The 15,015-nt window shown below is 31.5% G+C and overlaps 1 long non-coding RNA gene across 1 annotated transcript; it reads right to left on the bottom strand.

Annotated features, from left to right (window-relative positions):
• Positions 1–10,008: 10,008 nt before the first annotated feature.
• LOC112502144 lies at positions 10,009–13,932 on the bottom strand. Its single transcript, XR_003067632.1, has 2 exons — positions 13,841–13,932; positions 10,009–10,494 (listed from the first exon to the last, which is right to left on the bottom strand). It is a non-coding gene; the product is annotated as an uncharacterized LOC112502144 (long non-coding RNA).
• Positions 13,933–15,015: the final 1,083 nt, after the last annotated feature.

Here is a 15,015-nt window from a genome sequence, read left to right as displayed (position 1 = left end):
CGAAAGGTCTAGTGAGATACCCAATTTATGTCATTGCAGGGTGAAAAATCACCAAAATCTTTATGAAAAACATTCTTTCATATATAACAATTATATGATCAAATAAGAACATAATATCAAACTTCTTCCATATTTCAAACAAAGCTTTCAATTATACGAATCACATACCTCTGAACCAATCAGGTTTTTCATAATGCCACTTTTAAACCTTTTTAAGTTAAAATAAGGTTTATAAAGTTTCAGGCCAAACCTGAAGTTTTCTCCTCAATAACATCCAAACTATGATTTCCAATAAGAACCTTGATCCTAAATCTTTAAATCACAAAGAAATAAAGATTCCAAAACACGGTAATCTTAAAGGATATAATAGAAAGAGTTATATCATACAATCACACATACAAATGCCACCCTTATATCCAAAGGTACACCTCTCCTTGATATGCCACCCTTATCACATGGTACACCTCTCCTTGATATGTCACCCTTATCCCATGGTACAACTCTCCTTGATATGCCACCCTTATTTTCTCATCAAAATATTACACAAAATAATTTCAAATACACCGCAGCCATTGAAATTATTATCAATACAAAAATCATTTCTTTCAAAACTTCATTTTTTATGATAAAAATAACATTTCTCATTAAAAACACAAGACATCACTTTAAATCCGGTCAACTTGATTTAGCCGGACTTCAACTTCGGTCAACAATCCGGACAACACACAGCATAAGCTTTGTCCGATTTAACACTTAAAATATATTTCAGCAACTTTGTCCGGATAACAAGTCCGGACAATACCTCGTTCACTACTTAGCCGATTTAAAATAATCCGGCCACCATTTGGTCGTATTCCTACTTCTCAGTTCGAAAAGATAATCATTCTTACCAATCATAACCCGATCAACACTTAACCGGTTTAAGGTTAAACCGTTCAACACCTGAGCGATTTAAGACTTAATCGCCCAACACTTGACCGATTTAACACTTAGAATAAATTTCAACTACATTTCTTGTACTAATCATGATATTATCCCATTCAGGTCCCTTAGTACAAGAATCTATCATGACCAAATACAAGGTCCAAAAATTCAAATACATTTCTTGTACTAATCAATCAAAACTGTACATCAAGACAGATCTTCATGTAGAAATGCATATAGGAAAATATCAAAATTTTCCTTTTCCCTTACCGTCCGAACCTCCTGCAATACATGGTTAAAATCACAAAACGAGGGTTAGAAAGGTCTAGTGAGATACCCTATTTATGTTACTGCAGGGTGAAAATCACCAAAACCTTTATGGAAAACAACTATTCATATATATAACAAATATATGAACAAATAGAGACAAAATACCAGCTCCTTTCCACTTTTCAAGCTAAGTATTAAGCTATTCAAATCTTATATCTTTGAATCAATCATGTTTAATCTAATGTCACTTTTTAAACCTTTTCTTAATCAAACAAGGTTTAAATAAAGTTTCAGGCCAAACCTGTTATTTCCTCCTCAATAACATCCAGACTATGATTTCCAATAAGAACCTTGATTCTAAATTTTTAAATCACAAAGAAATAAAGATTACAGACCACGGTAGTCTTAAGGGATATAATAGAAAGAGTTATATGATATCATACACATACAAAAGTCATCCTTATATCAAATGTACACCTCTCCTTGATATGTCACCCTTATCCCATGGTACACCTCTCCTTGATATGCCACCCTTATATCTAATGGTACACCTCTCCTTGATATTCCACCCTTATTTCCTCATCAAAACATCTCACAAAGATTATTCCAAATAAACCGCAGCCACTGGAATTATTATCAATTCAAAATCATTTATATCAATTTTCTATTTTATGATAAAATAACAATTTTTATCAATAACGCATAAGGCATAACTCAAATCCGGTTAACCTAGGCTTGGCCGGACTTCATCTCCGGTCAAGTCTTGGCCGGTTTACCAAATCCGGACAACTCATCACCCAAGGCTTGTCCGATTTAACACTTAGAATAAATTCCAACACCTTTGTCCGAATAACAAGTCCGGACAATACATCGACTAAGACTTGACCGATTTAAAACAATCCGGTCACCATTTAGTCGTATTCCTACTTCTCCGTTCAAAATACTTGGTATAAACTTAATAATCATAAGTCGCTCAACCCTTGCCCGATTTAAAAATAATCCGGACAAGCTTTGTCCGATTTAAACTTAATCCGGTCAGCCTTTGTCCGGATAAAACCTTTAAGCAATTAACTAATTTCTTTCCAATAATAAATAACATTCAAATAAACACAGTAACAAATTTTATGCAAAAAGGTTTAGAAATCACTTACCTTAAAAAGCCTTTTGAAAACAACCTTCTTGAAATCAGATACTTGAAATCCGATCAACTCCCTCTATCTTTAAATCGCTCAACTTTTAAAATGGCAAGAAGAAGAGAAATGGAGGCTAAGCCCTCCTTTTATATCTTTCTAAAACTGGAAGGTCGGCTAAACAGCCCTCTTCCCATGTTAACCCACTTCATGCACATACATACATATATATTCTCTACATACATACACCCATGCATAATACTTATTATGCACACATACTCATATATATATATATATATATATATACCCACATATTTTGCATATAAAATTTTCGCACACTAGCATGATCAAATATAACAATTTATCATGTTATCACGAAATCATTTAATTCAGATAATCACGTATTTATTACCTCGGGTGATAACCAAGATCCGGTTATCACATCATACCCTTTTCAGTTTCTAAACAAGGAATTAGCACTAAGATATTAAATAAAGAATTAGTTTAATTTATACAAAACCAATGATAACTACAGAAATTAATGCATTAAAAAATAAGGTTAATCATGTAAATTATTTAAGAAATGAAATAAATGATCGATTATTAGATTCAATTAATCAAAATAAAATAAAACAAATCAAGAAGAAATTTGAAGATAATGTTTGCTCGAATATACCTAATGCCTTTTGGAAAAGACAACAACACATAGTTAAATTACCTTATATCAAAGATTTTAATGAAAAAGATATCCCTTCTAAATCTAGAGCAATCCATATGTCTATAGAATTACAAGAACATTGTATGAAAGAAATTAAAGATTTATTAGACAAAAAATTAATAAGACCGTCAAAATCACCATGGTCATGTTCAGCCTTCTATGTAATGAATGCTGCAGAATTAGAAAGAGGTGCACCAAGATTAGTTAGTAATTATAAACCACTAAATAAAGTTTTAGAATGGATTAAATATCATATTCCCAATAAAAGAGATTTATTAAAGAAACTTTATGATTCAAATATTTTCTCAAAATTTGATATGAAATCAGGTTTTTGGCAAATACAAATACATGAAGATGATAAGTACAAAACAAGTTTTAATGTTCCCTTTGGTCATTATGAATGGAATGTTATGCCTTTCGATATAAAAAATGCACCCTCAGAATTTCAAAACATAATGAATGATATCATCATTCCTATAAGCAATTTCACCATTGCTTATATTGATGATGTGTTAATTTTTTCAAAATCCATTGATCAACATTTTAAACATTTAAATATTTTTTATGATTTAATTTACAAAAATGGATTAGTCGTATCTGCTCCAAAAATGAGTCTTTTCCAAAGACAAATAATATTTTTAGGACATGAAATTATTAATCAAACCATTAGGCCAATTCAAAGAAGTTTAGAATTTTCAAATAAATTTCCAGATGAAATTAAAGATAAAACTCAATTACAAAGATTTTTAGGTTGTCTAAATTATGTTCATGATTTCTTTAAAGACTTAGGAATTATATGTAAACCCCTTTATCAAAGATTAAAAAAGAAACCAGAACCATGGACTGAAAAACATGTCAAGCATATCAAAGAAAAAGTCAAATATTTACCATGTCTTAATATACCCCATCCTAATGCTCAAATCATCGTAGAGACAGATGCTAGTGGTTTAGGATTTGGAGGAATACTTAAACAAAAAATAGATAACAAAAATAATGAGGAATTAGTTAGATATTTTTCTGGAAACTGGAGTGATACTCAACTGTTAAGAAAGAAGTTTTAAGTATTGTTTTATGTATTAAAAAAATTTGAAGATGATTTATACATGAAACCATTTTTGCTAAGAGTCGATTGTCAATCAGCAAAACCAATTTTAGAAAATGATGTTAAGAACATTATTTCAAAACAAATTTTTGCAAGATGGCAAGCCTTGCTAAGTAAATTTGATTTTCAAATAGAATTTATTAAAGAAAAAAATAATTTTTTACCAGATTTTTTATCAAGAGAATTTTTACAGGGAAAATGAAGACTGTATTATCCCCCCAAACACCAGATCAAAAGAAGAAGAGTGTTGTAGCTGTTGGTCTAACTTCAAAGAGTGTTCCAGCCACTGGTCAAACTCCCCCAAACCTTGTTGTTCAAAATAGGTTTTCTCCGGTGACAAATAATCCAACTTATTTTCAATTGATTCAAAATCCCGTTATGCTTTTACCAACTACCCCTTCTCAAAAGGAAAACCTTGTTACCTTAAGATCCTACAAGTTTGACAATACTCCTTGAAAGATTCTTCCTCAAACCAAGTCCAGTAGTTATATTACMAACCCAAATGAACAGTTGGTCAAAATCCTTGAACCTGATGAGGTTCTTGCTCACAAAGTCAGTTTTTCAAAACTCTTAGAAACTGCTTTTCCGAAAGATTCTCTCTACATAGGATGTAAACCCAGAGATTACTATGAAGTCATATTAGCAGATATTGGTTCCGTTAATATTACTCATATCAAAAATCCTCAACAACATTCTTCATACACCATAGATTATTCAAAAGCTCAGATCTTTAAAGTCTTTACTCAAACCGGTTGGGGACTAAAACATTTTGCAAACAAAACCTTGTCAAACTATCCTCATATTCCTAGCTATAACTATTATGATTATCAATGTAAGACTCGAGTTTTAAAAACATTCTTGTTAACTTACCCGAGTTGTACCGTACTTAAATAACGGTCGATAATTGTTGAAGGGTTAAAACCGTCAAATTACTAAACTTATTATAATTATAATATTATAATATATCTATATATATATATATATATATATATATATATATAAAGTTAAAAAAAAAATTTGACTTCGCTGGCTTCTTCATCTTCTTCTGCATCAACCTCCCTTCTCCCTCTCATCTCTCTCTCTAAACTTTTTTCTTCTCTTTAAGATATTTCTCAAATCGTTAAAGCAATCGAAGTAACGATTATATATTCGGAATCCACTCTTCGAACCCTTCATAAAGGTATAAATTTCATTCACTTTTATTAGGATGTTTATTTTAGCATTTTTTTAAACCGGTTTATAAATGATGTTATGTCTAAGTTTACGGATTGATATTGTTATAAGTATGATATATTTCATGTTTACAATGCTAGGATTGATAAATTGATGTAGAAATTAAAAGGGTAGATTATGGTTTCATTATGGTTAGATTTGGTGTATATGTTTAACGGTACACCAATTGTTCGATATAATGCCGAAAAGAGTAAAATTGCATGATTAAGCTTAAGTTAGTGACCATTGAACTTGTTTTTACTGTTTAGTATGTTGAAACATATTTATAGCACGTAAATGTAGCGAATCATGAAATTTGGATTATAAAAGTTAGTCGGGAATTGCGGAATCGGATTTTACCGACTATGCAGGTCCATACTTTGACCGTGTATAACTTACAAACCGTAAGTCGAAATAAGCTCATATTTTGTAGTTCGAAAGCCCTTAATATATACTACAACTTTCATGTAGGGTCGAAAATCCAGTTATGAATCTAAGTGGCCCAAAACAGTGTGTTTTCGGGGCTGTTTACAATGTATTTAGGATTGATCTGTTTTTTTGTAATATTCGTATAAAATAGATGGATAATCCAAACGAGGTGATTCGAAAACCAGTTGTTTCATTTCATATCATACTACATCTTTTGTTTAAATAGTATCTTCTGTATTGGTCTCTAAGTAGGTTAAAAATGCTCCCGAAAATGAGGGTCAAAAGCTATTAAAAGTCGAAACGGAATTATATAAAGCTAAGTGTTGCGTCGATTTCGTAATACATATTCGGCTGTCGTGTTTGAAGTTTAAGTTGTTTATAAACATGTAAGACCTAAGTAGTTTATTAGTAGAATTAAGATATGATCTTACGTTGTTTAAGTAATAACCGATTTGCGCATTCGTTAGGCACGCGAACAAGTCGAACTTTACCCTGAATCTCGTTTGATCGTGCTTTACTTTTCTGTTCTGCTTAAGGTACGGATTTCACTTTCTTTGACTCTTGGGCAACTAGTTGTTGTAGTTGACCCTTCGTAACGGTGGTTCACCACTTTGTGATTGATCGCTTAAAAGTGGTCAATAAATTACGTACTTATATATATATATATATATATATATATATAAACTCTTGAACCTTTATCGTAAACTCTTGAATGTTTATCGTGAACACTTGATTTTTAGTTCGTTGAATTATATGTTTGAATCTTTCAATTTTGTTAAATTGATTGTCATATTTTGAAGTAGTTTCGAGTTTTATGAAGTACTTTGAATATTGACTTTTTATGAACGTCATTCGGGTAGTGGCACATGTTTAGTTTTATTGGTTTTCAGAACAATCCAATTAATGGGCGCATTATTTGGGATGCCTTCTATGGCGGCTTTGTAGTCATGGCGTCCTGCAGGTGAACTCGGTCTATAAGGTTAGGCCCAATAGTGGCTTACGTGAACCCACCTTGTGGACTAGGCTGATTTTATTGGCCCAGGGCGGATGGATCGATCCTAGGATTACCCACCATGTGACCGTGGTTAAATTCACGGGGGACTCGGGGTGCGTGCCCGCACGCCGGCCCGATAGTTCGTGTGGTTTGGCCACCCCACGAACACTACAGGAATTGACAGATTGTGTTTAAATGATGTTTTGAAATGAGAACTGTGAAACGTCTTGATTTTATATAAATTCAGTTTCATTGATTTTTAAGTCTTCCGCTTTATTATCGATGTTACGTATTATTATTTCAAGTTTATATACAATCTGTTCACTGAGCCCTGTGCTCAGCCATGTTCTTGTTTTCTGACACGGCAAGTTCCAAGTGATTCTGATAAGGGACGGGACTTGAGATCGAGTGTTTGACTTTTTGGAGTTGGTAAACTCGTTGGTAGATGTATAATATTCTAAACTTATAAATAGTTGATAGAATGTACTATTTTGGATTGTAAAGCATGTTTTAGAAGTTAATCTACGTTTGGAGTTTATTAGTAGCTCTGCAATGTTTGTGTCTTAGAATTAAGTCCCGTTAGTGACACCGCCGGTTCCAGACCACGGGGACGGGGGATGTTACAATCAAGATGCTTGGTTCAAAGTTTTCTACCTAAGATGTTTCTCACATTCGTGGTTCATCTTTTTTGATAAGAATTTCAATTTTAACCATGGATATCCTGAGTGGATGATCAAATGGTTTCAGTATTTAGGAAATATAATTGAAGCTTTTCCTAAGNTTTTTGATAAGAATTTCAATTTTAACCATGGATATCCTGAGTGGATGATCAAATGGTTTCAGTATTTAGGAAATATAATTGAAGCTTTTCCTAAGTCTGTTCAAGATGGATTTTCAAAATTTCAAGAACTATATCCTCAGAAGATTTCCAAAGGTGAATATCTCCTTCAATTCACCATTTTGTTCAAAATTCCATGGATCTTAACATGGAAATTCTTAGTGAAAGAAGAAGAAACCACTTCCTCAACATTTCTATACCGCGTATCAAATGTTAAGTGGTGGGACAAGTTACCTGCTGATCAAACGATAAAAATGACAATCCAAGGAGTTGTTAATTATTTTACTCAATCCAAAGGCTTCGGTGTTCCAAGTACTTTAGAGAATGTTCATCCTGTTCAAACTAGTTTAACTAAAGAAGAAGATGATGAGCTTCAAAGTCTTTTGAATGCTCCATCCCCAGAAGAAATGAGAAGATTGTTTCAAGAGATTAAGAAGTTTGCACAGGGTTCATCTAGTTCTAACCTTGAAGATGATCAAAATTTGTTTCAAGATTCTCAAAACCCTTACGATGAGTTTAGTCCTTTCGACTACAATCATGTAAAGCGTGTGTTTTGGTGCCTTGACATTGTTAGCAAGATTGTTCTTAAAAGATGGTCAAATTGGTTGATGGTCAAAAATATTATCAATACAAATTCTTTCTGTATTGATAAAATTATATGTTGTTCAAATATGCTGTTCAAACTATTAGTTTCAGGTCTTCAAAGATGCCCACTTCAGCTGCTCACTTTGTCAGCTCGTCAAAAAGGAAGATGCCCACTTTAGGCAAGATTGTCAAAAGTAGCTTTTACTTTTTGAAAGTAGCTTTTACTTTTGTCTTTAGCCAAGATTGTCAAAAATAGCTTTTACTTTTGTCTGCCATTCTACGGACTTCAAATGATGATCTTCAAATCCGTAGCAGCCGATTCCCGATAAAAGTAGATCAATCGTTGTTGTTGTTCAAAGACATGTGCCGGTTTCACCTTTTCAAGATGCCTATATAAGAATTATAAGGTTGAAGAATCAAGACATCGAAAAATTAGCCAACAATGTTATGTCTAGAGAAAGAAAGCCTTCCCTTGTTTTCTTAACCTCAAGATGTTCAAAATCTTTAGATTTTAATTTAGTCATAGCTTCAAGAGTTTGTTCAAATTGTAGCAAAGAAGTTTGTATCAATACCAAACAAGGTACCTTTTGATTTATGCTTGCCTTGCTTATTTAATTTTATTGTGAAAAGTTTTATGGTAATTTTGATCCTGCCCCATCACTAAAAAATTAATAATTTGCTAAAAATGAGTAATAAAACCCAGATATTTTGTAATTTAAATAATAGACACCAAACTAAGATAATGGGTTTAGGGTTTAGGGTTTAATTCTATATATTACTGCTATCGCTTTTGTGTCTATAGTGAATTCTAAATTCTTAGTCTTAATTGTTAAAACTAAAGTGTCTAAAATGTTTGGATCAAATAAACCTACTGAGAAATTTGGGTAACAATTAAAGTATATTGGGCCATTAGATATATTTGTTTCTGCCATAGCTAAAATTAAAATTTTGAAAATTTGTGTGCCTAGCATCTCTTAAGACTAAAAGTACTGGAGCATCTATGCCTAATCTAAATAAGGGTTTAATAGCTACTTGAACTAATCCTATATGCATAAATTTATATTTTTGTCTATGTAAAATTATAGATTTTTCTGACAGGAGGTTGATACTCTCATAATCTTTGTTTATAGAAAATGGTTTGTTCATTAGCTTTAATCGAATAACCTTGAAAAAAGTCAAAAGTTCCTATTTGATAAATCGTCTTAGGGTTTTGTTTTGGAATCGATCAATTAGTAAGACTTTGTTCGATATCTGAGATATGAATTTCAGAAGAATTCATATGAAGATCATGTTCTTCATTGATTTCTTTATTTGAATTATGTCTTTTAGAAAATAAATTCATCATCTTAATTGTAAAATAAAAGTATGTTATAGAGATAATTTAGATTTATTTGAAAATTTTGTTACCTAGTGACTTCTGTATCCGTCGGGGACCACCATGATTGGACCACCTTTCTTTTGGACTGGTATGGCTGCACGTCTTACGCTCTCTGGTGTGTGACTTACGCTACTCCAACGTCCAAGGCTAAACCAACGCCAGGCTTATTCAAATGCTACGGATACATAATCACTGGACAACTTCATTTTCATATAAATCTCTATTATATCTAAACAACTTTGATTTATACAAGTAAGATATGATTTCATATTCTAAAATAATAATTCAATAGAAATACAAGAAGTACACGAACACATATTTACTCTTTCGAGCTTCATGGCTCTGATACCAATCGACTGATGAGGCAGGATCAAGAAATCACAATAAAACTTTTGACAATAAAATTAAATAAGCAAGGCAAGCATAAATCAAAAAGTACCATGTTTGGTATTGATACAAACTTCTTTGCTACAATTTGAACAAACTCTTGGAGCTATGACAAAATTAAAATCTAAAGATTTTGAACATCTTCAGGTTGAGAAAACAAGGGAAGGCTTTCTTTCTCTAGACATAACATTGTTGGCTAATTTTCCGATGTCTTGATTCTTCAACCTTAGAATTCTTATATAGGCATCTTGAAAAGGTGAAACCAACACGTGTCTTTGAACAACAACAATGATTGATCTACTTTTATCGGGAACCGGCTGCTGCGGATTTGAAGATCTTCATTTGAAGTCCGTAGAATGGCAAACAAAAGTAAAAACTACTTTTGACAATCTTGGCTAAAGACAAAAGTAAAAGCTACTTTCAAAAAGTAAAAGCTATTTTTGACAATCTTGCCTAAAGTGGCCATCTTCCTTTTTGACGAGTTGACAAAGTGAGCAGCTGAAGTAGGCATCTTTGAGGACCTGAAACTAATAGTTTGAACAACATATAATTTTATCAATACAGAAAGAATTTGTATTGATAATATTTTTGACCATCAACCCATTTGACCATCTTTTAAGAACAATCTTGCTAACAATGGCAAGGCACTAAAACACACGCTTTACATGATTTTAGTCGAAAGGACTAAACTCATCGTAAGGGTTTTGAGAATCTTGAAACAAATTTTGATCATCTTCAGGGTTAGAACTAGATGAACCCGGTGCAGACTTCTTAATCTCTTGAAACAATCTTCTCATTTCTTCTGGGGATGGAGCATTGAAAAGACTTTGAAGCTCATCATCTTCTTCTTTAGTTAAACTAGTTTGAACAGGATGAACATTCTCTAAAGTACTTGGAACACCGAAGCCTTTGGATTGAGTAAAATAATTAACAACTCCTTGGATTGTCATTTTTATCGTTTGATYAGCAGGTAACTTGTCCCAYCACTTAACATTTGATAYGCGGTATAGAAATGTTGAGGAAGTGGTTTCTTCTTCTTTCACTAAGAATTTCCATGTTAAGATCCATGGAATTTTGAACAAAATGGTGAATTGAAGGAGATATTCACCTTTGGAAATCTTCTGAGGATATAGTTCTTGAAATTTTGAAAATCCATCTTGAACAGGCTTAGGAAAAGCTTCAATTATATTTCCTAAATACTGAAACCATTTGATCATCTACTCAGGATATCCATGGTTAAAATTGAAATTCTTATCGAAAAAGATGAATCATGAATGTGAGAAACATCTTAGGTAGAAAACTTTGAACCAAGCATCTTGATAATCATAATAATTATAGCTAGGAATCTGAGAATAGTTTGACAGGGTTTTTTTTGTAAAATGTTTTAGTCCCCAATCGGTTTGAGTAAGGACTTTAAAGATCTGAGCTTTTGAATAATCTATGGTGTATGAAGAATGTTGTTGAGGATTCTTGACATGAGTAATATTAACAGAACAAGTATCTGCTAATATGGCTTCATAGTAATCTCTGGGTTTACATCCTATGTAGAGAGAATCTTTTGGAAAAGCAGTTTCTAAGAGTTTTGAAAAACTAACTTTGTGAGCAAGAACCTCATCAGGTTCAAGGATTTTGACCAACTGTTCATTTGGGTTTGTAATATAATTACAGGACTTGGTTTGAGGAAGAATCTTTTGAGGAGTATTGACAAGCTTGTAGGATCTCAAGGTAACAAGGTTTTTCTTTTGAGAAGGGGTAGTTGGAGAAAGCATAACGGGATTTTGAATCAATTGAAAATAAGTTGGATTATTTGTCAACGAAGAAAACCTATTTTGAACAACAAGGTTTGGGGGAGTTTGACCAGTGGCTGGAACACTCTTTGAAGTTTGACCAACAGCTACAACACTCTTCTTCTTTTGATCTGGTGTTTGGGGGGATAATACAGACTTCATTTTCCCTGTAAAAATTCTCTTGATAAAAAATCTGGTAAAAAATTATTTTTTCCTTTAATAAATTCTATTTGAAAATCAAAGTTACTTAGCAAGGTTTGCCATCTTACAAAAATTTGTTTTGAAATAATGTTCTTAACATCATTTTCTAAAATTGGTTTTGCTGATTGACAATCTTTCATGTATAAATCATCTTCAAATTTTTTAATACATAAATTATTAATTTTTTAGAATAATGTTTAATTTCTTCAAATTCATAGTTTATAACTTGTCTCATCCATTCAATACATATTGGGATATTTGATAATCTTATAAATATATAATCTGGAACTAATTGCTTATTTTGTTTTAGTATTAAGATTTCTATTATTAAGGCTTGTTTATCATTTTCTAATGTTACTAAACATTTATAATCTCTATTTATTTTCATCCAAGAATCTTCTATTATTCTTTTTGTTCTTTTATTTTCTAAAAGACATAATTCAAATAAAGAAATCAATGAAACCAGAACCATGGACTCAAAAACATACTCAGATTGTCAAGCATACCAAAGAAAAAGTCAAATATTTACCATGTCTTAATATACCCCATCCTAATGCTCAAATTATCGTAAAGACAGATGCTAGTGATTTAGGATTTGGAGGAATACTTAAACAAAAGATAGATAACAAAAATAATGAAGAATTAGTTAGATATTTTTCTGGAAGCTGGAATGATACTCAAAAGAATTACTCAACTGTTAAGAAAGAAGAATAAAATATTCTTGGATGAAAATAAATAGACATTATAAATGTTTAGTAACATTAGAAAATGATAAACAAGCCTTAATAATAGAAATCTTAATACTAAAACAAAATAAGCAATTAGTTCCAGATTATATATTTATAAGATTATCAAATATCCCAACATTTATTGAATGGATGAGACAAGTTATAAACTCTGAATTTGAAGAAATTAAATATTATTCTAAAAAATTAATAATTTATGTATTAAAAAATTTGAAGATGATTTATACATGAAACCATTTTTGCTAAGAGTTGATTATCAATCAGCAAAACCAATTTTAGAAAATGATGTTAAGAACATTATTTCAAAACAAATTTTTGCAAAATGGCAAGACTTGCTAAGTAACTTTGATTTTCAAATAGAATTTATTAAAGAAAAAAATAATTTTTTACCAGATTTTTTATCAAGAGATTTTTTACAAGGAAAATAAAGCCTGTATTATCCCCCCAAACACTAGATCAAAAGAAGAAAAGTGTTGTAGCTGTTGGTCAAACTTCAAAGAGTGTTCCAGCCACTGGTCAAACTCCCCCAAACCTTGTTGTTCAAAATATGTTTTCTCCGTTGACAAATAATTCAACTTATTCTCAATTGATTCAAAATCCTGTTATGCTTTCTCCAACTACCCCTTCTCAAAAGAAAAACCTTGTTACCTTAAGATCCTACAAGCTTGTCAATACTCCTCGAAAGATTCTTCCTCAAACCAAGTCCAGTAGTTATATTACAAACCCAAATGAACAGTTGGTCAAAATCCTTGAACCTGATGAGGTTCTTGCTCACAAAGTCAGTTTTTCAAAACTCTTAGAAACTGCTTTTCCAAAAGATTCTCTCTACATAGGATGTAAACCCAGGATTACTATGAAGCCATATTAGAATTGGGATTATGTGAGATCAATGGTTTTTTGTGAGACCAATAAGACCAATTCTCAACCCTGAGATTAGATCTATAATCTGAACATTCATAATCACAAAATTATCACGAGACTTCTCATAATCAATTAGATCATTAGCTTATAAAAATGAACATAAATTAGTCTTACGGGTCTCACGAAAAACCATTGATCTTATGTGAACCCAACCCTATATATATATATATATATATGTATATATATATATATGTATATGTATATGTTAGGTTACTTACTTTGCTTGAGGCAGGTTAGTTGCATAGGAAGAGCAAATGAAAAGAGTGATGCCAGGAGAACGAAGAATGATTTCTTGTTTAGGAAATCCATTTAATTTGATTGAAGGGGAGTATCTTATGATATTATCTTTTATAGATGAGCATATTTCACTTTGGTCCCTTAACTTTCTTTAATTGCTCTTTTTGGGATCTTTTCTTCCGCCTATTTGAGATATGTGGAATTTCATTTACATATTCTATAAAAAAGCCTTTGACTAACATATCTTGAGATTTTAGAAGTATTGATGAAAGTTTAGTTGATGTGGGATTCGAATACGTGTTTATCAGGGAAACCTAGACAGGTATAAATTCTTTCAGAGTAATAATACTGAGTTAGACAAGTACAGATTATCCTATAGTGTCGAGTCTTTTGAATGATTGATCTTGCATCTAATATCATGTGATATATGTGGAACCATTTAAGGTTACTTTCTAAAAGATTTCAAAAGAGCTCTTAAAGAGAGAAGAAATGTTCCAACATATACAAAGAGAAAAACCACCAGAAAAAAATCTGGTTTATAGCACGCCAAAAATGTTTTATATGTCTTAATAAACTGTTTTATAGAATTTAAGTTCATAGAACCAAACAATTGCAGATCCATTGTAAAAGTGTTACAAGAAGTTTATAAGACGCTTTTGGGTATGTTTTTAGACACTTTTAAAATAAAGTGTCTTATTAAATTTTTTTATATGACATTTTCACACATCTTTTTAAAAGACGTTTGTTTTTATGGAACATTTTTTTTTTTTAGAAAATGTCACATTAAAAATTAATAGAACTCTTTATTTTAAATTTGTCCTCAAAAACTTGTTAAGAAGTCCAAAAGTGTCATATAAACTTATTATAAAACTTTCACGTAAGATGCATAATTGTTTGACCCTCTGAACCTAAGTCCTGAAAACGAGTCTTGAGACTCCAATAAGCCCCCTCAAATATAAGCAAGATAGATACATATTTTCCTAGTGTCTAGAGGAGGCTAGATGAGCACATATTATTCCAGAGTGTTGAATTCTTAGAATGGTGGATTTTGCATTTAATATCATGAGATATATGTAAAATCCTGTTAGATTATATTGAAAAATAGCCCATAAATAAATATTAGAGATTACGATATATATTAAGAAGAAATGATCAA

This window comes from Cynara cardunculus, unplaced genomic scaffold (genome assembly GCF_001531365.2).
Source record: "Cynara cardunculus var. scolymus isolate 2C unplaced genomic scaffold, CcrdV1 Un_Scaffold_969, whole genome shotgun sequence".
NCBI lineage: Eukaryota > Viridiplantae > Streptophyta > Magnoliopsida > Asterales > Asteraceae > Cynara > Cynara cardunculus.
This window is presented reverse-complemented; position numbering and strand designations above follow the sequence as displayed.